The following is a 22881-nucleotide window of genomic DNA, read 5'->3' on the forward strand; positions in this document are numbered from 1 at the left end:
AGAGTTACCAAGCAGAGGGTCAAAGCCATATCTTCCAAACCCTGACTTGCCAGTGCAGTATCCAAGGGCTCAGTGCTATCATCATTTCGTGGAGGCAGAATCTGGTGTCCCCTGGGACTTGGCCAATGAGTTCTGCAGACTATTTGAAAAGGCAAGGTTACTTCCATCAGCGAACAGGAAGTCACTACTAATAAATGACAGTATCTACCACAGGGAGACTCGATGCTCCTACAGGAAGCTGACATCCTCATCACAGATGGGCTGAGCATTCTGAATCCCCCATCAGGCAGCCAGTGACTGAGGCATTAAGTCATGCCTGAGGTGACTGGCGAGGGCAGAGGCAGAGAGAAAGATGGGTTCCCCTACCCCACTGAAACCAGGCTCTCTTGGCCCTGCTAACCATCAGGGGCGCCTCATAAAGTTTAAAAGAGACCAATGTCTGGAACCACTTCCAGAGATCTGTAATTGCTTTAGAGAAGAACCAGTGCCAAGAAGCCCTGCTCTAGGCACAGCTCAGACCCAGCTATCAAGGAAGCCAGAGAGCCTTGTAGTAAATGCCCATTGGATTTACAACCAGTTCAGCTCTCCTAGATGGGTTGATATTTGTTCCACAAACATACAAAGTTGTTTGCCTGAAATCCTGAGTCAGTCATCAAGGGCACTCCCAGCATGAAAGGCTTCTTGAAGAAAATTGATTTTTCCTCCTCAGTCACTTGTCGTCTGCAGTAGAGAGAAGGCACGGCTTGCTGGCCCAGAATAATCATGCCTCTGGCAGACTGGGCAGCAGAGAGCGACCTGGAGACAGAAGACAGCTCACAGGCCTGCTTGCATCTCCTGTTAGCTCTCAAATTTAGAACCAGACCCTTAGCCCAGATGAGCATGTCTCATTTCCACGTGGGCTTTGGTCTCATTTCCACGTGGGCTTTTCTGACCCAATTCATACGGTGTGAACAAAGCTTATACAGTGTAAAACATGCTATGAAATACTGTATTACAACACTGGAGACAAGGAAATGTGCTACAATATTCTGAGTGAGTCTAATACTTTGAAGCACAGATTAATGCTTACTTTGTGCCAGGAGAACCATTCGACACATATTATCTCCAAGGATTCTCACAACATACCACGAGGCAGATGCTACTGTTTCCCATTTTTACAGATGAAACATTGTCAGGGGTTTCCAGCCCGTATACTGGGATCAGCCAGTAAATCAGGAAGGAAGTTCCCCAGGGCAGGAGCCATCAGCCCCCCTTCTCCTTCTCGGTGTGCCCAGGAGCCCAGCATGGGAACCCCTCACTTCACAAAAGAAGGATGGGGCTCTCTGGTTTCAGATCTACTGAATTTCCTCCCAGGGCCACCCCAAGGTAAGTTAAGACACACAGAAACCCCCATACCAACCTGGTCTCCTCAGGGTGAAAGCTACCATGACTCCGATATCTGTATCCAAACAATGAGAACGTTATACAGTGCGCTTGTTAGGCTCCCTTCAGCACCTGTGTTCCAGGTGACATCTCCAGGTGGCCCCACAGGACCGGCGCTGCCAGGAAGGCAGTCAGACCAACACACAGGAGGAGGAGCTCAATGGCCAGAGTTTGGGTCTCATCTCTACCATTTCTAACTACGCCAGTGGCCACGGGACTTCTCGGAGCTCAGGCTCCACTTCTGCAGGAAGTGGCCATAAAGTTAACTCTGCTTTTTTCGTGGGGTGTGATGCCCATATGGCCGCACTGTGTGCTCATGCTGCAATGTTAAGAACTCTACAAATAATTAATGTCTTCTCATGTCCATGGCTCCCTGGAACCAGGGTTAGGAAATGGCTCACAATTAGGGTCTCCGTGTGGTTTTCCACTTGCCTCACAAAATTCCCCCTCTGGAATCACCTTTTCTACCTGCAATGTGGAGTGGAAGCAGCTCAGGCCAAGCAGCCAAACACTAAGCTAATTGAGTCCGTGGGTGTGACCAGGACCAGCCCTTGCTGCTCTTCTCCCACCTAAGAGGACACAGGACACAGGTCATCTGTGCCCCTGACCCTCCAAAACCAGAGTCATAACATCCAGCATGGAAAAAAAAAAAACCCACTTTGATTTGTGGATTTATTTATATGGTAAACTTTTATAAATGTTAAAATTCCCTATTAAAAGAAAGGATTTCTATGTAATCAGGACTACCTTAAAAATAAAACAAAACCAAGCTTTACCACTGTTCTGAGGTTATCCAGAGAGCCTTGGATAAATTCCCAGATGCCTACTGAGGAATATCTGCTCCGTGTACTCATCTTACTTTTTTTTTTCATTTTTTTTAAAGATTTTATTTATTTTATTTGACAGATAGAGATCACAAGTAGGCAGAGAGGCAGGCAGAGAGAGAGGGAGGAGGAAGCAGGCTCCCTGCTGAACAGAGAGCCCGATGAGGGGCTCGATCCCGGGACCCTGGGATCATGACCTGAGCCGAAGGCAGAGGCTTTAACCCACTGAGCCACCCAGGCGCCCCCCCCTTTTTTTTTTAAAGATTTCATTCATCCATTTGACAGACAGAGATCACAAGTTTGCAGAGAGACAGGCAGAGAGAGAGGAGGAAGCAGGCCCCCCGCAAAGCAGAAAGCCAGATGTGGGGCTCGATCCCAGGACCCTGGGATCATGACCTGAGCTGAAGGCAGAGGCTTTAACCCACTGAGCCACCCAGGTGCCCCTACTCATCTTACTTTTAAAACTGGAATATATTCGTTAAAGGAAAACCACCAAATATAGAAGTAGCCATAATGTGGATTTTGACTGAATATTGTTAAATAAATCCATGGGACCCCCTGCCTTGTCAAGACTGCAATGTTTCTTCCTCTCTCCCCATTATCTTCCTGTAATAACTTACCTGCTCTATTTCCTATTTCTTTAGGCAACGGTGCCCAACTTTGGTTGTACATTGGACTCCTATGGGGCGCTTTCGAAAACGGTCTCCCACACTGCGACCAGATCCCATCCCAGAGGGTCTGATGTCACTGGTCAGCAGTGAGGACAATGCTCAGTGCCTTTCAGATTCCCAAGGTCATTCTAATGTGCAGCAGTGCTGGAAATCCTTGTGTGTAAGTAATTAGTGCCAGAGAGCTTTCCTCCCAAAGAGAAGGTGTATGGTTTTTAAGGTAAATTCAAAGAAAAATTTTCAGCCACTGTGAAACTTGGGACATTCAGAGCACTTGCTGAATATATTTGGTAGGCTGGCCTTGATCATCCTACCTCAGCTCCTCTTCCGCCCAACCCTGAACCTGGTGATTAGCCCACAGAATTGTCACCTTCTCTACTATGCACAGAATCAATCCAACCTTGGAGGAACTAACTCCTCCAGTTTGAAAGAGCGGGATCAGTCCTCTGTTTGGGTCCAAAGTGTCCCAGACAATGGCCCGAATAGACTGAGCAATGACTCCCAGCCTCATGGGAACCAGCTCACTCCGGCATGCTCTGATTTGCCATCTCCCATCTCACTGCAACAGTAAAATAAACATTTCTCTGTTAGACCCTCACTTTGTCCATTCCAGCCTCAGTGGCCATCATAAGGAGATCCGAATGTTACCAGCTTCACAGACAGTCACTGAGAACCTCGACATTGCCCCCGCAAGACTCAGCTGAGTCTAGGAAATGCACCTCCGAGGATGCTAATGAATCCTTCCTCCTGTGGTTTCTCTGAACCGAGGCTGACTCAGGAATAATTCAGAGCCACATGGTATAGAGCTGGCTTGCCAATGTTCAAGGACAAGGTGGTAGAAGGCTGGTTCTATAGGATTCCCCAGGAAAGGGGGGGCTTTCCCCTCAGGTGCATCTCGCCCAACTGGCAGCATGCCGACAGGGCTCACAACTGACATCTTTTTCAACCTGTGGCCACTGACCTCCAACCTCTCCTGCTCCTCCAACCTCTCCTGCTAAGATCAGCCCATGACTGCTTGGCTAGAGTGCAAGGAAGAGAAATAAATACTGGCAGGCAGTAGAGTTAGGGCTGTGAAATTTTTCCCAGCCCCAAACCTTCTCTTACCTGGGCCCCTATGAAAATGTTCATTTTTCTTATTCTATCCTCTTCATATCCAGACTAATTGGAGACCTGATCTCTGTTTTCCTAAAGACAAAAAATTAACCTCTCTTCCAAAAAGTAGACTACAGGCAGCTTCCCAACATTTGGAACAAGCAACTCTCCCTCCCTGTGTCTCAGCATAAAGAAGTCTTCAAACTCCTACTCTTTCCAGGATTTCTCCTTTTCTTTACTTTCAGAACCTTCCTCTTCCTTCCTTCCAGAACCTTCCCATATATTCCTTGATTATCTTTTGGCAGAATGATAATAGTATGGCATCCATTGTTTGGCTTTTCCTCCCTTGGGTTGGGTTAAGATCCAAGGCTCCTGTTCCCATGTGGTCTTCTCTTCTTTGGGTCTACCTTGTCACAGGATATTTTATTCCACCTCATGTCGAGTGAGAGAAGTCACTGACTGAGGCAGGGCTTCTCCTCCCTGCAGCTGCACACTGACTTCATCTGATTCTCAGGAAAAGTTTTAAAAACCAATCCGGACTCCAATCCATACAGCTTCCTCCAATCTAGTTTACCAGCAATAGACACGATATTTTGATCCTAGTTGATGAGTAGGTCTATGCCTCCAGGGGTTTTGAACATAACAAAGAAAGAGAAGGGTGGAGCTATCACCTCAGAGATGCTGATCCGCTAACATATAAAGATACTGTCACAAGTGAGAGTCATTAGTTCCATGATGGGCAAAGAAGGGACCTAGGAAATTCCTTCCAAGTCTCCTTTTTTGGTGTCATGGACATTGAAGATAGAAGGATGGGTGCTATATTAAATTAAGTAGCTATGTTTGCTGTAGGGCCTCAGAGCCTTTAACAATGCTGATGTACATTGTGACTCTCCAAGCGGATGACACAGCATTCAGATTTTTCTAAATTGACTTGACCACACCCTTATCACAAAACACTGGATAATATCTTAAAGAACACTAGGTGGGACACCTGGAGAAAGAGAGTCCTGGAAACTTTGGTGCTCTTTTCTCTTTTGAAACTTTTATGAGGGGAGCCGTGTTTAAGTAAGAACCACTGAGGAAACAGAGAGCCCAGCATATCCCTTCTCTGCATCCATCAACAGTGCTCCTGTTGTGGAGAAACACCTAATTGGTCCTCCTGCCTCTCCGTTCTCTCTCCTCTCTCTCCTTCCTGCAAACTAGTCTCCTTTCTGTAGTCACCTTTGCAAAGTAGAAGAGCAGAGAGCTTTCTTAATATGATAAAGAATATTTACAAAACCCCCTAGAGTTCATGTCCTATCAATAGTAAATATTGAAAGACTTCTCCCTAAGATTAAAAAAAAAAAATGAGACAAGGATGTTCATGAACACCCACTCTATTTAACACTGCACTAGAAGCCCTTACCAGCTCAATAAAGTTTGACTATTTGAATCACTAAGTGAGTGTAGCAAGGTATCTAGAAACAAGGCCAATATACAAAAATCAAGAATACCTCTCTGAACCAAAAACAAAGAATTAGAAACTAAAAACTGTAAATAAAAAATATGGTAATAGGACAAAAAAATTTAAAACTTAGGAATCATTCTAAGTTCCGTGGAATTGTTGAATCACTATATTGTATACCAGAAACTAATAGTGTATGTTAAAAAAAATAACAGATCAATGACCAATCCTACCATTGATCAATTAATAAGGAAATATAGCTTAGTTATCCTTTGAAAAATGAACATATATAGCCATAAAAATCACACACACACACACATGAACATAAAACATATGAACAGAAACATATGAACATAAAATACAAAACACTGAATCGTATTGAAACAAATTAATTTAGCACTCTTAAAAGTGGAGCATTACTGGGTCAAAGCCAATACTTATCATAGCTATGGTTTTGTGAGTTTCCATTTCCACCTACAGTAGACAGACATGTGATTAGAACTGTGGTGATTCTGTTATATTTGGATGACCTTCAGAAAGGGGTTATTCTCTGTTCTTCATGCCACCAGTGGTTCCTTTCCTAATAATAACCATCCTTATTTGTCTGGACAACATCAACATTGCTGCTTAGAGTTTGTTAGATTCAGGAGAATTATAAATAGAAAATGACTAGTAGCCATCGGAATTCTAAAGCCCATTCATTGCTCGTAATAGACCATTGGTCACTTTATGATACTCACCAATGTGGCTAGGTCATTGTAATCTGCAGCCATACACTTAAAAGGGATTTAGTACAAAAGCATTTCCAACATATATATATATTTTTATAAGTCTACCAATGATTGGTTTCCCTGGGTGACTCAGTGGGTAAAGCATCCAACTCTTGATTTGATCTCAGGTCTTGTGAGATGTAACTGCAATATTCAGCTCCAAGGTTTGTGTGGAACCTGATTAAGATACTCACTCCCATGAACCATGAGAGACTATGGACTCTGAAAAACAATCTGAGGGGTTTGAAGTGGCGGGGGGGTGGGAGGTTGGGGTACCAGGTGGTGGGTATTATAGAGGGCACAGCTTGCATGGAGCACTGGGTGTGGTGAAAAAATAATGAATACTGTTTTTCTGAAAATAAATAAGTTGGAAAAAAAAAAAAGATACTCACTCCCTCTCCCTCTTCTCCTCTCCCTAGTCCCCTAAAAGTAAATAAATAAATAAATAAATAAATAATTTTAAAAATAACAATAAAATTAAATTAAAAATTTTTAAATTAAGTAAAAATTTAAAAATTGACCTGTACACTAGAAGTTACAAAAAAAAAAAGATAAAGGATTTTCCATGCTCACGGACTGGAAAATGCAATACTGAAAAGATGCCAAACTTCCCCAACCTTATTTGGAGATTGTTATTTATTATAATAAATAATATTATCTCTGGGTTCTCCAGTTTTGCAAGGAGGAACAAGTCACTCAGTCCTCTGGATTCCTATCACTTTCTTCTTATCCTTATTTTAGCCTTTATCCCACAGATCATAATAGTTACTTGAAAAAGATCATTCCCTTTTATTACACGCTAAGCTTTTGAAGCCAGTAACCATACCTAGTTTATATCTGTGCCTTCAGTGTCTGGCACAACGCCTGGTACAGAGCAGAGCTCAATGACTTTCGGACACACGGGTGGACAGATGGACAGATAGAGCATACACATAGAAAGCACCACAGGATTTCACTAGAAGTTCTTTGACTGTCTTCAAAAATGTATCACAATGAACAGAAAGGAGTTAAGGCCATTCCAAGACTGAACACTTTTCTTTCCAGACTACACCGGGATTGAGCCAAAATGTGGTTATCCATTGTACAATGTATAATGTATTCAATATATTCATCCCCTTGATTACCATCATTCTAAGTGTTCTGGAACAGTCATAATAGCCACTGTCCCTTAGGTACGTAGGATAAGCCAGGAATCAGGTTAAGATTCTGCATACATCTTTTTAAATTTAGTCATCCCAACAACCATCTGACAGAAAGGTTCAATCTCCCTTCAGGATGTAGAAATGGAAATCTAAAAGGTTGAGTAACCTGCCTTAGATCCCACAGCCATAAGCTGCACCCAAACTCGGGCCTGGCAGACCTCCACTGTAGGCTACCTCCCAAACAGCAGTCAGAGCCACAGTTTTTCAAGAACCTAATAGGAGCCAAATATTGTGAATCCTTACTTCCCAGATGCTGAACATCACAGCTCAGAGAGGTTTGGTAACTTGCCTACAACCACATAGCAGTCCCTCACCGAAGCCTGGACTCTGCGCTCTGTTTGCCACCCTCCCTTCCCAGGCAGCTCATTCTAAGAACAAGCAGAGGAAACCCAGCAGCAGCAGCAGTGCTGTGGGCTTCCAGCAGCCCAACTCAAGCAGGCGGTGCAAAGAAGCTCAGCAATTAGAACCAGAGTCTCACCTTGACTAGCAGGGGTTCCCACCAGTGCCCAGACGCACTCGCGCTCACTAACTTCTTGGACCCAAGACAGGTCAGAGGAGAACAAGGCACAGCGTCCAACACTAGTCTGGGAAAGAGGGGAGCTTCTTTCTAGAATGCAGCAGCCCAGGGGAGTGGATATCAGGAGGCAGAAGTCTGCTCCATCGCAAGGGGCAGGTGCCTCCCAGGAAATGCCTTTCCCTGTGTGTCCACCGGTCGCTCCCTATCTCTGTTTGAACTTCACGTCCTCCTCAGGGCTTGGCTGCCAGATCCCAAGACTCTGATCAGCAAACACAGCCGCTCAGAGCAGGTCCTGAGAGGAGCGGCCATTGACATTTTCCATTCCAAGTCAGGTCGCCCCGGGTGGATCAGGATTCAGAAGAACCCTAGCTCCAGACAGTGCCAAAGCCCTGGGTGTTTTCGGGCCACTATCCAGCCATGCAGCCTGGCCTTTTAATCCTTCACACTGTCCCCTGCTCACTTATTTACTTAAGGCTAATTCTAGATGACTTTACAAATATTAACCTATTTAAGACCCACAACAGCCCTCAGAGGTTATTGTGCCCAATGTGTGGATGGCAAAACTGAGCCACGGAGTGGTTGGTAGATGCTGGGATTTGAACTGAAGCCACCCGATCTCAGAGCCTCTGCTCTCAGGCCCTCGGCTGCTATCTCTGTGGCATTTCACTAGGACTTGAGTCCTGATGTTATTTCGAAGAGGTCAAGTTTATAAGGGAGGAAAATAAATAAAACCAAAAAAGAAGAAATTTTGGTGCCAAATGCCTCAGAAACTCTGTCTATAGTGGTTTGAATGTTGGCTCCCCAAAAGATATTCCCATGTTGCAGAGAATGTGAATATGCCCTTATTTGCAAAAAAGAATCTTTGCAGATGTACATTAAGTTAAAGACCTCAAGAGATCATTTTGGATTATCTAAGTGGTCCCTAAACCCAGTAAGTGTCCTCACAAGGAGCAGAAAGGGGGAAGACATGGACAAGACTAGGTGGAAACAGAGGCAGAGATTGGACCCATGTAGACATGGGCCAAGGAGCACCAGGAGCCCCCAGAAGCCAGAGAAGCGAGGAAGGATGCCCCCCCGCCCCACCCAGAGCATTCAGAGGGAGCACAGTCCTGTGAGCTTCTTGATTTTAGACCTCTGACTTCAGTAACTGTGAGAGGATAGATTTCTGTAGCTTTCAGCCTTCACATTTATGGCCATTTGTTATGGTAGCCCCAGGAAAACAGCACCTGCTCTTGGTCACTTCCTCTAGCATGTATCGGAGTCACAGGAAAGGAAGGAATGTTGGCTTCATTCACTTCACTGAGTACCTCACGGGGAAGGCCGGCAAGTTAGTGCCTGTGGGTCCACCGGTGGCATAAGAGCCCCCACGGTTCAGATACCAAGCGAGGAAGGCAGTCAGTCCCCAGTGCGGGGCAGGGGCCTGGGAGGCAGGTTTTGCAGGTAAGGACTGCACAAGTTAAATAGGAGTTTCCCGAAGCAACCTCATTCAAAATCTACAGCTGAATGCACGTTGTCCCCAGAGAAATGAGCCTCAGCTCAGGATTCACAGACTGAGAGCAGGTCTCCTGTGCATCCCTCCTTCTATTCTGGATCATGGGAGATTCGATCCCCCTCAGAAGCCAAGGTCATCAGTTGTCAGTGAGTCCCAGACTCACCTGTCACAGGTGGGGAAACTCATGACCACACAGCTGACATTGCCTAAGGTGGCCCCGTCAGAGCTGGAACCCAGTCTCCAGACCCCTAATCCTTTCAAAGGAACCAAACCTCCTCCCCTCATCTGATCTCTTCACAGAGCTCCTGCGGCAACTCTTATCTGAGCTGAGCAGCCCTGAGCCCAAAGCATTCTCCTGCTCAAGTTCTCATCCCTCCTCCTGATATTTAAACTTCTTCCTCCTTGTTTGCAGAGTGATACCCTCCCCACGAGGCTGCTGCGTCTGACTCAGATACCAGTACCCATTCTGACAGCAGACGGCATCTGGCTGTACAGTAGACACTATAACAAATGTTGGTTTGCTGCTCGTTGCAGAGAAGAATCCAATGAACGACCCCATGCACAGCCTCGTTTCTCTGCTACATCTCCTGTTACGTGCGTCTACACCCACATGCACAGCCTCGTTTCTCTGCTACATCTCCTGCTACGTGCGTCTACACCCACCTCCCTGGCCACACCACCTTCCTTTAGTGACTTGATGGGACCATGCCCCTCCCTTCCGGTCTCTGCACCTGCTCCTCTCCATGCCTGAATCCACAGGTCTTCACACACCTCTGCTGAGTTCATGATATCCCCTCCTCCAGGGTCACACCATCACTTTGTCAGAGGCTTTTTCCCAGGTTCAGCAAATCCCCAGATTCCTCAGTGCTTTTTCCTTTCATTACTGATCCTAGCTTGTAATTTTACTTTAATGTGATTCTTTTGCATTAGCGTTCACCACTGTCATTAAACAAAAAGTTCCATTAGGGTAGGAACTCAGTGTAGCTAACTCATCAGTGTCTCACCAGCAGCCAGCACACCGACCACACGTGTAATTCATTCATTGGTTCCTTCCTCAAACATTCATTGAATAAAATACTGAGCTGGTGAAAAGAAATGTACAAAGAAGGAATAGACAAAACCACCACCCCTCGGAAGAGAAAAGTCAAATAGATGAGCTACGGTAGACGCTAAATTACCCAGCCAAAAATCACCTTTGCTCCCACACTTACCCCCTTTCCTGTGCTTGCCTCCGAACACTTTTAGCCCTGCCCAGTATTTCCCCAAAGGCTGAGCTGGCAAAAACTCAAAGCAGTGACAAGTGTAACTGGTAAACAACTCTGGAAAATGAACTTCAGGGGAATGATACTATATAATTATCTAGAATGAAGTTTGGGAATTGTCTTTACAATTCAATTAACCTCAGAATTATTTTAGAAATGCAAAAGAGAGACTATGTTGCCAAGCAAGGGGGTTGAGCAACACTTCTCCAGCCGTCCCCACTCTGGGAAAAAGAGTCCCCTTACCACGAAGCTGCTACACTGGATCCAGATACAAGCACAGATCAAATCAACAGGAATCATCCCCCACCCTCCCACATGCTCTGCCTTCTGCTATGTGGTCTCTTGCCAGAGGAAATACAGCGCAGTGTCTGCAATCATTATCCCACATATAGCCAGTGTCATGGACTGTTTCCTTGGAGAACCCACAACACTCGTTATCATGATTCAACAAACATTTACTCAGTACGTATTAGATGCCCAGCACGGTAGTAGGCTTGTGGGAAATTCAGAGCGGTGACAGCAAGACAACAGCAGTCTAGTAGCTAATACACTTGAAAAGCCTACAGTTACCCAATAACAAAAACCTTCTCTATTTCAGATCTCCAGCTACAGAAAGCATCGTTAAGTGACAGCCCCAGCTGTCACACCTCCCAACCCAACCCTGTGCCTCACTGAGGCCACACTGCCCATGAACTTCTCCCTAGCTAAAGACTACTCACAGCCAGAAAACTATTTCAGGCCCTTCCTGCAAGACTTAGAACTCCTTCAGTGGATGACTTGGGCCACCAGAATCCTTATCCACTTGGAGGAGGCTTTCTTAGAAGACTCTCCCAACCCAGTTCCCCTTCCTTTCTGCTCTCTGTCATAGATGTCACTCCTGCATCATGGTCTGAAGACTCTCCTTGCTTCCTCCTGCTCTTACCTCTTGATCTTTCCTGGGTTTTTCTCCAAATAAATCTTGAGCAGACCAATGCCATCTTGGAATCTGCTTTCTGGAGGACTCACCCTAACAGAACCAGAATCCAGACCTTGTCATTCACAAAAGGACCTTCCACCAATAAAGAGATTCCATTTTAAAATACATTTGGAAAGTGAGGGGGTAAACCCAGTGTCACCAGACTTCATAGATTCAACAAGATGCTAATGTGTAGTTGACCCCTCAAAGTACAGAACTTCCACAGACTCTAGTGGCTCCCAAACTGAGTGGACAACAAGAACTTTTATTCAGTTCTCCCGAATTGGAGACTGGAACATTGGTTTTCCACAGACCACAATTTGGGAAATGATATTAAGCCCCACTCTCCAACAAATAAATGCCTCTTCTTTCCTTGGCATTGTTAAAGATGCTCAAAATGATGGTTTGATACTCTTCTTTTGCTATTCTCAAATATATGTATAATAATATTGTAAAAAAAAAAGACAGGAAAAGCAAACAAGACAGGCAACCCTCAAACAATGTAATCTTCCCTGGAAGACTAGGAAATTAATTATACTTTACATTAAAACTTTATTCCTATTCTTAGGAAATGGTTTGATTTTAATTATTTAAAATAGGTTCATCTTCGAGAGAAGGGCAAACTGAAAGCTTCCAAACATAAGCAATGGATCCTAAATTGTCTACAGGCTTTAAATTTGGACCTGTTTTTCCTGCAGACATTTCTCAGTGAATTCACATTAAAATGGTTCCACTCAATGTCCAAAGTCAGTGATCGGACCTCAGCAAGTCTTCCCGATTCAACACTTGAATGAAAAGGGAACCATCTGTGATGCAAATTGTTCTACAGCTTTTCTGCAAAATTCCTGGCAAAGCCCAAGCTCAGTGTATTTGGAGCCTGGTGGGAAAATGCATTTCTGTGTACCAAGGAGGTGTTCCTTGTGTAAACAGTTAGGTGAGAGTCACCTGAGAGAGTAAACTCAGGTCATTTCGGGGTCAAGAGACGAACAAGTAAGTCTATATGGGATTCAGTCTTCTTAAACTTCACCAGTTTTCCTTCTCCTCCCTCCTTGAGAGGTATGAGACATCCTTGGTAAGATGCAATGGTGGGAACCAATTGCTTTTTGGCCACCAGCTAGGTAGTAGGCAAATACCATAGCAGTCACCTTACAAATGTATCATTTAACCTTTCTAATCTTGGAGGCAAGTAGGACCATCACCCCGATTTCTTTTTAGATGAAGAAACAGAGGCCCAGAGAAGGCAAGCTACTGGCACAAGATCATAGACATGACAAGTGACATTCCTTAATATCTCTTGGAATTTTGTTTGCTTCTGTCCTCTGTCATCTCTTGGTTCTTTTCTTCTTTCCCATACTTCTCTAGAACTTTTCAACAAGACTCTTAAATAACTCTGATAGTAGAAAAAATTTTTCTACTGTAGAAAACATGAGGCACATTTATTTTTACTAAATATTTGTTGAAAGGCCAGATATATTAGTCTTGTATTACTGACCAGTTAATTATATTAGGCCACAAGCAGACACTAAAGAACCTGAAAGAATTAAATTCCAAGCAGAGGGAGGGGGAGAGGGAGAAGCAGGCTTCCAGCCGAGCAAGGAGCCAAATGTGGGACTCAATCCCAGGACCCTGAGACCATGACCTGAGCCGAAGGCAGCCGCTTAGCAACTGAGCCTCCCAAGTGTCCCTAAAGTTGTAATATTCTAGAAGGAAAAATGAAAAGCATTAATAAGGCTAATATATATATGTAATTATAATATTATATATATTAATAATTATAACATTATTAACATATATATTAACATATATAATACTGCTTCCTATCTTTTTCCCAACTTGGGTGTCAAGGGCACTGTAAGCTTTGGTGGTCTCTTCTCATCTTTGTGCTCACAGGATTGGAAAGACAAGTCTGAAATTGTCTGTGACCCTCACCAACCCCCTCTCAGAGTTCAGGCCATTCTGAAACCATGTGACCTCAGTCATTGGTCACTCAGCAGCTTGGGAGGTGACCTGTCATAAAAATGATGGTTGAAAGGATTTAAATTCAAGTCAGACAAAGTTGAGATATTGGTAGCAGGGGCAGAACCCCAACTCACACAGGGTAAACAGGCTACTGTGGTCCCAAGAAGGGAACAACAACAGGGCTTCAAAAACTATGAGTCAGACGAGATCGGGCGATACACAATGGAATACTATGCAGCCATCAAAAGAAACGAAATCTTGCCATTTGCGACAACATGGATGGAACTAGAGCGTATCTTGCTTAGCGAAATAAGTCAAGCGGAGAAAGACAACTATCATATGATCTCCCTGATATGAGGAAGTGGTGATGCAACATGGGGGCTTAAGTGGGTAGGAGAAGAATCCATGAAACAAGATGGGATAGGGAGGGAGCCAAACCATAAGTGACTCTTAATCTCACGAAACAAACTGTGGGTTGCTGGGGGGAGGGGGGTTTGGAGAAGGGGGGTAAGGTTATGGACATTGGGGAGGGTATGTGCTTTTGGGTAAATTGGAAGGGGAGATGAACCATGAGAGACTATGGACTCTGAAAAACAATCTGAGGGGTTTGAAGTGGCGGGGGGGTGGGAGGTTGGGGTACCAGGTGGTGGGTATTATAGAGGGCACAGCTTGCATGGAGCACTGGGTGTGGTGAAAAAATAATGAATACTGTTTTTCTGAAAATAAATAAATTGGAAAAAAAAAACTATGAGTCAACAGAAGTCACAATTTAGAGAGAGACTAGAAAGAAATTAATTGGTGGTGGTAGCAGCAGCTGACACAGAGACAGAGGGGCTGAGTCTACATATGATCAAGCAAGAAAGAGTCAGAGGAAGCCTGGTGCCCAGGGGGATTTCAGGATAATCACGCCTCCTGAGCAGATGTGAACCCAGAACAGTCTCCCAGTTCCTGAGCGATCCTCCCATCCCTAGGAGGGGGGCTATACTGAGGTTTCTGCTCTTCCACAAGGCTGCCTGCTTGAATTCACTCCACATGGAACAATAATGATAATGATAATTACAGTTATAATAGCAATTATTAATTTGAGCATTAATGACATGCCAAGAACTGAAAGACTTTTATATTCTTATCCCATTTCATCCTCAAAATAACTCTGCAAGGTAGCTACTATATCCCTATTTTACAGACAAGGAAACAGATACAGAGAAGTGATTTGCCCAGAATCAACCACCCTACAGGTGGTGGAGCCACGATGTGCCTCTGACACCTTTGCTCTTCACGTCTATGCTTCCTTGGTTCATTCTCCCATATTCAATGTACCGTAGAACAAGCTTCTCTTACTAGGGGACACCTGTACGCTATTTTGTTCTGTGCAATATCAAGGAACCCAAATCAACGAACACTGAAGCACATAGGGAAATCACCACCAAAACTGGCTATAGGACTAGTTTCTTTCTGGAAAGTATCATCTTGTGAAAGATTCAGGAGAAACTGGACATCCTCATGCAACTACAGTGGCATAGTAAAAAGCGGATGATTTTGATTCCACGCGGTTGTAATATTCTGATAGGCTGAAGGCGCATCCAAAAGTAACTACCATCACCACCACTCAATGTCTTCCCAGGCACCCAGAAAGCTCCGGGAGACAGACAAGTTACAGTTCGCTTTTCTTGCCCTTGGCATCCCATTCAGTGTAAATATCTCATTAATAGTATACAGCATGCACTGAAAAGGTTTTAAAATGCAGAATGCACACTGGATAAAACTTAGCAATTCAGTCCAATGCCTTCCCTCTGCAGGAAAGCTGAGAGCCAGATCAGCTCGGAGTCACACAGATCAAACTTGGGTCAGACTTGGAGCGGAACCCGAGACCCCTGCCTGTCAATTTGGGGCTGCATCTACCTTGGCATGTGGCCTCCTTTTTTTTTTTTTTTTAAGATTTTATTTACTCATTTGAGAGAGCATGAGAGCAAGAAAGAGAGAGCACGAGCAGGGGAAGAGGCAGAGGGAGAAGCAGACTCCCCACTGAGCTAGGAGCCCACCTGTAGGGCTCGATCTCATGACCTGGGAATCTTGGCCTGAACCAAGGCAGCTGTTTAACCAGCTGAGCCACCCAGGTGCCCCAGGCTAATTCTTTTTTTTTTTTTAATTTATTTATTTTCAGGAAAACATTATTCATTATTTTTTTTCACCACACCCAGTGCTCCATGCAAGCTGTGCCCTCTATAATACCCACCACCTGGTACCCCAACCTCCCACCCCCCCGCCACTTCAAACCCCTCAGATTGTTTTTCAGAGTCCATAGTCTCTCATGGTTCCCCTCCCCTTCCAATTTACCCAAATTCCCTACTCCTCTCTAACGCCCCTTGTCCTCCATGCTTTTTGTTATGCTCCACAAATAAGTGAAACCATATGATAATTGACTCTCTCTGCTTGACTTATTTCACTCAGCATAATCTCTTCCAGTCCCGTCCATGCTGCTACAAAAGTTGGGTATTCATCCTTTCTGTGGCCTCCTTTTTGAATGGAACAGTATTTTTAAAAAGAACTGTTATTTGGATTAGACTATTTCTTGGTTCAGTCCATTAGGATAGAGTGAACATTATCAAATGTCCCTCGACAGTTAAAAATCTTATACCAGGGTCATCATTTTAACCAACAATGAGCAGGTCAAGAAAGGGTAAGAGTGCATTGGAGCTGATCTCTGATCTGGGTTACAATAAATGTAAGCTCTCCTCAGTTTTCAGTGGCTCCCTGGAGAAGAAGTTCAGAAGGTTTTTTGTTGTTGTTGTTTTGTTTTTATTTTTTTTAAGGAATTGAGCTGCTTTAATAGCAAAGAGTTCAGAAGGTTTTGAAGCTGTTGTAGATTACCTGTGTTTGCAATGGGCAAGGTAGAGAACAATGGCGTGTGAATTAACTGACTCAACTCCTGAATATCCCCTGGAAGTTGACTTTCTGAAGCTTGACTACTACCTATCTGTTTTATTAATAATCACCCTCTTCTCTTAGCAAGTAGGAGATCAGAAAATGCTGGTGGTTGAGTGCAAGTGGAGGAGATGTCACAGGACTCTTATTTTGCCTTAGAAAACTCACTTCTGTTTATTTGAAAGGTCAGCCTGCAATCATCTTTTATCTAAAAATATCAGTACATTTTCCAAAACTCAGAGGGCAACATCTTAATTAACTCAGTAAATAATATCAAAGGACCTGGAATATCTATGATGAGAAAGTAGGGCAGTGCACTGTGGGATGGAAATCAGCTGTTCCTCATATCTTCCCCAGGATGTGGCCTTCTCATTGAACTTGCCCCAGAAGGAGCGTGGGCCCTCTTCTGGGGTTCTGTCCTTAAAACAACTGGGTGAATGCGGAGCAATTTTAAAGGATGTAGATGGCTCACTAGGGACATCCCTAATGGCATTTATTGTATTGGGATATCAGGTTCCTGGTGGTATGGCCAATGGCCACCTCGGACAACGTGGTTATTTTTTTCCCCATCCTAATACACAAATATATTTATTTATTTTCACATACTCATCTGGAATTGCAAGGTTGTATGAGGGACACTTGTCAAGTGAAATGTGAGCCATCTGGAAATCCCTGACCCTACATGTCTCTGCTTTGGTGGATTATTTTCACATTTGGCTTTTTTTTTCATCCCACATCAGCCAGTTTGTGGGAGGGGTTTAACCTCATCATCTTCTCCATTTTCCTTTGGCCTCTTCTGCTGGACATTCTCATCTCTACAGATGAGAGGACAGGTGAAGTTAAAACTGATGCAAAGCAAACAGATAATTTTGTAATTGGTTTGCTACTCTCATATTGTTCATGAAGCAAGAGTTAAAATTACTTGTGGTTCTAATTACCATATGCTTCTTGTCTTCCACTACCATGGATACACTCAAGGAGCTGTGCTGACCAGGGTGTTTATGAAACTGCACTTGGCTGAGCCCGTGGGTCTGCCCATCACCAGCAGTTTCTGTACCCAGCAGCCTCTCACAGCCAGCTGCCTTTCTCCTTGCTGGAGCTTCAAGGATCGGTAAGAATAATCTAGAACCTGCTGATTTCGTCAAAGTCCAGGGCTGTGTTTGCCAGTGTTGAGATTGAGTATTGATTTTTCACCCTCCTGTTTTTTCGATAGGCAGTTCAATTCCTCTCTTACAATGAACCTGGAAAACCTTACTATGCCAGAAAGGAAAAAAGTGCTCAAAAGCTAATGGGGATATGTCAAAAGAACACAAGAACCAACCTGAAGAGGCTCCCTCTAGCAAAATATGGAACAATTTGAATATCAAAATAAATAATCCAGGAATGGATTGTAACCCATTAAATAAGTAACCCATAAACCCATACTAAAGGCTAAAGAGAGGGAGGAGGTTGGAAGAGAAAAGGAGGAGGGAAATCTCTTTTTTTTTCTCCAAAGAGTTCATTCTTTTATTTGATAGAGAAATCACAAGTAGACAGAGAGGCAGACAGAGAGAGAGGGGGGGAAGGAAGCAGACTCCCCACCGAGCACCGAGCAGGGCTCCATCTCAGCACCCCAAGATCTTGACCTGAGCCAAAGGCAGAGGTTTAACCCACCAAGCCACCCAGGCGCCCCAGGAAATCTCTTTATACACAGACGTAAAAATAGAAAAAAAGATCATAAATCATCATTTTGCAATCCCTATAGTGATCATTAATTAGCTAAGAACCACTCATGGAAGCTAAAACCATTGGGTGAGAGGTTGTTGGGAGGAATCTGGTAGACACCACTTAATCAGCTGATTGCACTTACCCACAATAATGAGCCAGTGGATATCATGTGCCTTCCCCAGTGGTGTACTAAGCACACATCCATGTGCTTCTCTGAAAAAAGAAAGTTCACCCTGCCTCTAATCATGAAGAAGTAATCAAACAAGTGTAAATTGAGAAAAAGATGCAAAATAATTTGTCTTTATGAATGTCAATTTCATAAAGACAAAACAAAAAGTCCAGAAAATCTTCATGACTAAGTGTAATGTGTGAGACTCCTTGCTTGGATTTGGGACCTCCCCCCTCCCCCGCCCAAGGCTTTTAATAGATATAAAGGGCATTATTGGGACAACTGAAGAAATCTGAACTTGTGCAATATTAGGTAATAGTATTATATCAATTGTATCAATAATACTGTATCAATTTCCTGAGTTTAGTGGTCATATTGTTGTTGACTAAAAGATTACCTTTGATCTAAGGAAATGATGAATGATAAATTATTTGATTATGTACCATGATGTCTATGACTAACTCCCAAATGGTTCCAGGGGGAAAGTGGCAGAAACTATAACAATAGAAGAAGATAAAGATAGAGAAAACACATGGAAAAATGTTAACTACCTTGTCAAGGTAAAGTGTCTGCTTGTGTTTATTACATTGTTTTTGAAACTCTTCAGTAGATTTGAAAATTTTTGAGATAAAAATTTACAGGAAAGTGTCTGTTCATATCTTCTGCCCATTTTTTGATATGATTGTCTGTTTTGTGTGTGTTGAGTTTGAGGAGTTCATTATAGATCCTGGATATCAACCCTTTGTCTGTACTGTCATTTGCAAATATCTTCTCCCATTCTGTGGGTTGCCTCTTTGTTTTCTTGACTGTTTCCTTTGCTGTGTAGAAGCTTTTGATTTTGATGAAGTCCCAAAAGTTCATCTTCACTTTTGTTTCCTTTGCCTCTGGAGACATATCTTGAAAGAAGTTGCTGTGGCTGATATCGAAGAGATTACTGCCTATGTTCTCCTCTAGGATTCTGATGGATTTCTCCAATAAAGACATACAAATGGCTATCAGACACATGAAAAAATGTTCATCATCACTAGCCATCAGGGAGATTCAAATTAAAACTACATTGAAAAAAAAAAAAAAAAAAAAAAAAAACCAAAAAACTACATTGAGATATCACCTTACACCAGTTAGAATGGCCAAAATTAGCAAGACAGGAAACAACATGTGTTGGAGAGGATGTGGAGAAAGGGGAACCCTCTTACACTGTTGGTGGGAATGCAAGTTGGTGCAGCCTCTTTGGAGAACAGTGTGGAGATTCCTCAAGAAATTAAAAATAGAACTTCCCTATGACCCTGCCATTGCACTCCTGGGTATTTACCCCAAGGATACAGATGTAGTGAAAAGAAGGGCCATCTGTACCCCAATGTTGATAGCAGCAATGGCCACGGTTGCCAAACTGTGGAAAGAACCAAGATGCCCTTCAACGGACGAATGGATAAGGAAGATGTGGTCCATATACACTATGGAGTATTATGCCTCCATCAGAAAGGACGAATACCCAACTTTTGTAGCAACATGGACGGGACTGGAAGAGATTATGCTGAGTGAAGTAAGTCAAGCAGAGAGAGTCAATTATCATATGGTTTCACTTATTTGTGGAGCATAACAAAAAGCATGGAGGACCTGGGGAGTTAGAGAGAAGAGGGTTGGGGTAAATTGGAAGGGGAGGTGAATCATGAGAGACTATGGACTCTGAAAAACAATCTGAGGGGTTTGAAGTAGTGGTGGGGGGTGGGAGGTCAGGGTACCAGGTTGTGGGTATTATAGAGGGCACGGCTTGCATGGAGCACTGGGTGTGGTGAAAAAATAATGATACTGTTATACTGAAAGTAAATAAATGAAAAAAAATAGTAACTGCTACAAAAAAAATTTACAGGAAAAAAACAAACAAAAAAAGAAGTAAGGAAGCAGTTGCATTTGGGCAAGATTGAGAGAAAGGGAGGTGGGCAGAGCACACAATATTCTAGCTCTAGATCTGAGTAATATTAACCTGACTTTGTGATCCTTTATTGAATTGTTACTTTCGTTTTGTGTACTTTCCCCCATGCTGTTCTATAAAAACATTGATCTAAAAAAAAAAAGTCTTTGTTCAGCTATCTTCCAAATATTATGACTCCCTTTTTTACCACCAACATGTTCATGCACACACACATATTCACATAAGATGTGGGTGTTGCCTACTATGTGCCAGACACTGAGAGATGTTGTAGAGAGACAGAAAGAGTGAAAACCTGGTCCCTGTGTCCTGGCAGTTCATAGGCCAGTGTGAGGCTACACACACACACACACACACACACACGCACACACACATATGATGCGATGTGATGTGACATAACATATCATGATAGAGTGATCAAGTAATCAGAATAAACATAGAGGAGAAAACATTCTTCTCCAAGGTTGTGGAAATTCATAACATTTTGAAGACTGAAGGATTTTGACAAGAGGAAAAAGTACTTTCTGCTCTGATTTGGAATCCTGTGTTTACAGGATCCATTAACAGTTCTGGGGACAACCTTTGGTGATGGGCTCAGAGCTGTCCAGAGACCTTCAAAGCCAACAACTGGACCTATAGCTTTTGCTGAAAGATGCTCCTGCTCCCTAGGGAAATGTCAGCCTCTGCCAGAACAGGTTTAGAAGGGTCTTTGGTTTAATCGTGAAGAAACTGGGGCTCAGAGAAGTGGAATGATGGGTTGAAAATTAGGTCATAAGTGACAGACCCAGGGCCAGAACAGGGCCATATCCTGCTTTCGTTGGTAGTTGGTTCTTTGCTGCCTCCACTAATACATCAACTCGTGTGGTGTTTTGTTTTATTCTGTAAACTTCTTGAGGGCAGGATTCATCCCATTTTCATCATAGTAGCTTCACACTCATAAGCCTGACATTTTGCAGACAACAGGTGTTTGAGGAATATGTTGCAGAGACTCTTTAACTCCCTGATTTTACAGATGAGGGAATGGAAGCCCAGGGAAGCTGTAAGATGGCCAGGGTCCTAGTATACTTGCTAAAGGATCTAATTCTAAAAGCCAGTTCTCCTCGCTCCTAGTGCTTGCATTACGCCAATGCTTTCCCACTTCAGCTATTTGAAGACCACCTTCAGACAATGCCAAACCCACATCTTTCCTTTATCATTAACTGAGCTTTTTAAATTGTGTTACGTTAGTCACCATACAATCCATCATCATTAGTTTTTGATGTTAGTGTTCCATGATTCATTGTTTGTGCACAACACCCAGTGCTCCACGTAATCCATGCCCTCCTTTATCCCCATCACCGGACTCACCCATTCCCCCCAACCCACTCCCTTCTAAAATCCTCTGTTTGTTTCCTGGAGTCCATAGTCTCTCATGTTTTTTAAGAATTATCTCACCATTTATTAGTCAAAAGATTTATGATAAAATAAATCTGAATGTTTTATTTCAAATGGTAAACTAATAACAGATGTCTTCACAGAAAGTAACTTTAAAAACAAATTGGTGGGTTGTTTCTATAATTTGGCTATTGTGGACATTGCTTTTATAAACATTGGGGTGCATGTGTCCCTTCGAATAATTATGTTTATATCCTTTGGATAAATACCTAATAGTGCAATTGCTGGGTTTAGGATAGCTCTACTTTTAACTTTTTGTGGAACCTATATACTGTTTTTAAGAGTGGCTGCATCAGTTTGCATTCCCACCAACAGTGTTTCTCTGCATCCTCTCCAACAGCTGTTGTTTCCTGAGTTGTTGATTTAAGCCATTCTGACAGGTGTGAGGTGGTATCTCACTATGGTTTTGATTTGTATTTCCCTATGCCAAGTGATGTTGAGTATCTGTCATGTATCTGTTGGCCATTTGTATATCTTCTTTGGAGAAATATCTGTTTGTGTCTTCTGCCAATTTCTTGACTGGATTTTTTTTTGAGGGGGGGTATTGAGTTTGATAAATTCTACAGATAAATACAGGGGAAGGAAAGGAAAAATAAATGAAAACAAAGAAAGGGAAAAACCACAAGAGACTCTTAACTCTAGGAAACAAACTGACGGGTGCTGGAGGGGAGGTAGGGGGGGATTGGATAACTAGGTGATGGGGATTATGAAGGGCACTTGAAGTAATGAGAACAGGATGTTATCTGCAACTGACGAATCACTAAATTCTATCTCTGAAAATAGTAATGAAGTACATGCTAATTTGAAGTTTAAATAAATAAATAAATAAATTTGGTGGGGGAAACACTATTGTTAAATCATAGCTATAACTGATTCTGAATATAGAGCTTATTCTCATTCAGAAAAAGACTTGTAAAATTTTGGAGAGCTGTCAAAGGCATTTTCTCTGACAAAAATGTAAATGGAAGATGATTTTAAAGAGAACAGCTTTCTTCTTCTTGGCCCAATGTTATTTAATGTCGTGTCCCCATACCCCGTAAAACCATTGCCTATGTGAACAGCAGTGTTAAGTCTTGAGTCCGTTAACTGGGAAACAGTTCAATATCTAC

The sequence above is a fragment of the Neovison vison genome, chromosome 4 (assembly GCF_020171115.1).
Source record: "Neovison vison isolate M4711 chromosome 4, ASM_NN_V1, whole genome shotgun sequence".
Classification (NCBI taxonomy): domain Eukaryota; kingdom Metazoa; phylum Chordata; class Mammalia; order Carnivora; family Mustelidae; genus Neogale; species Neogale vison.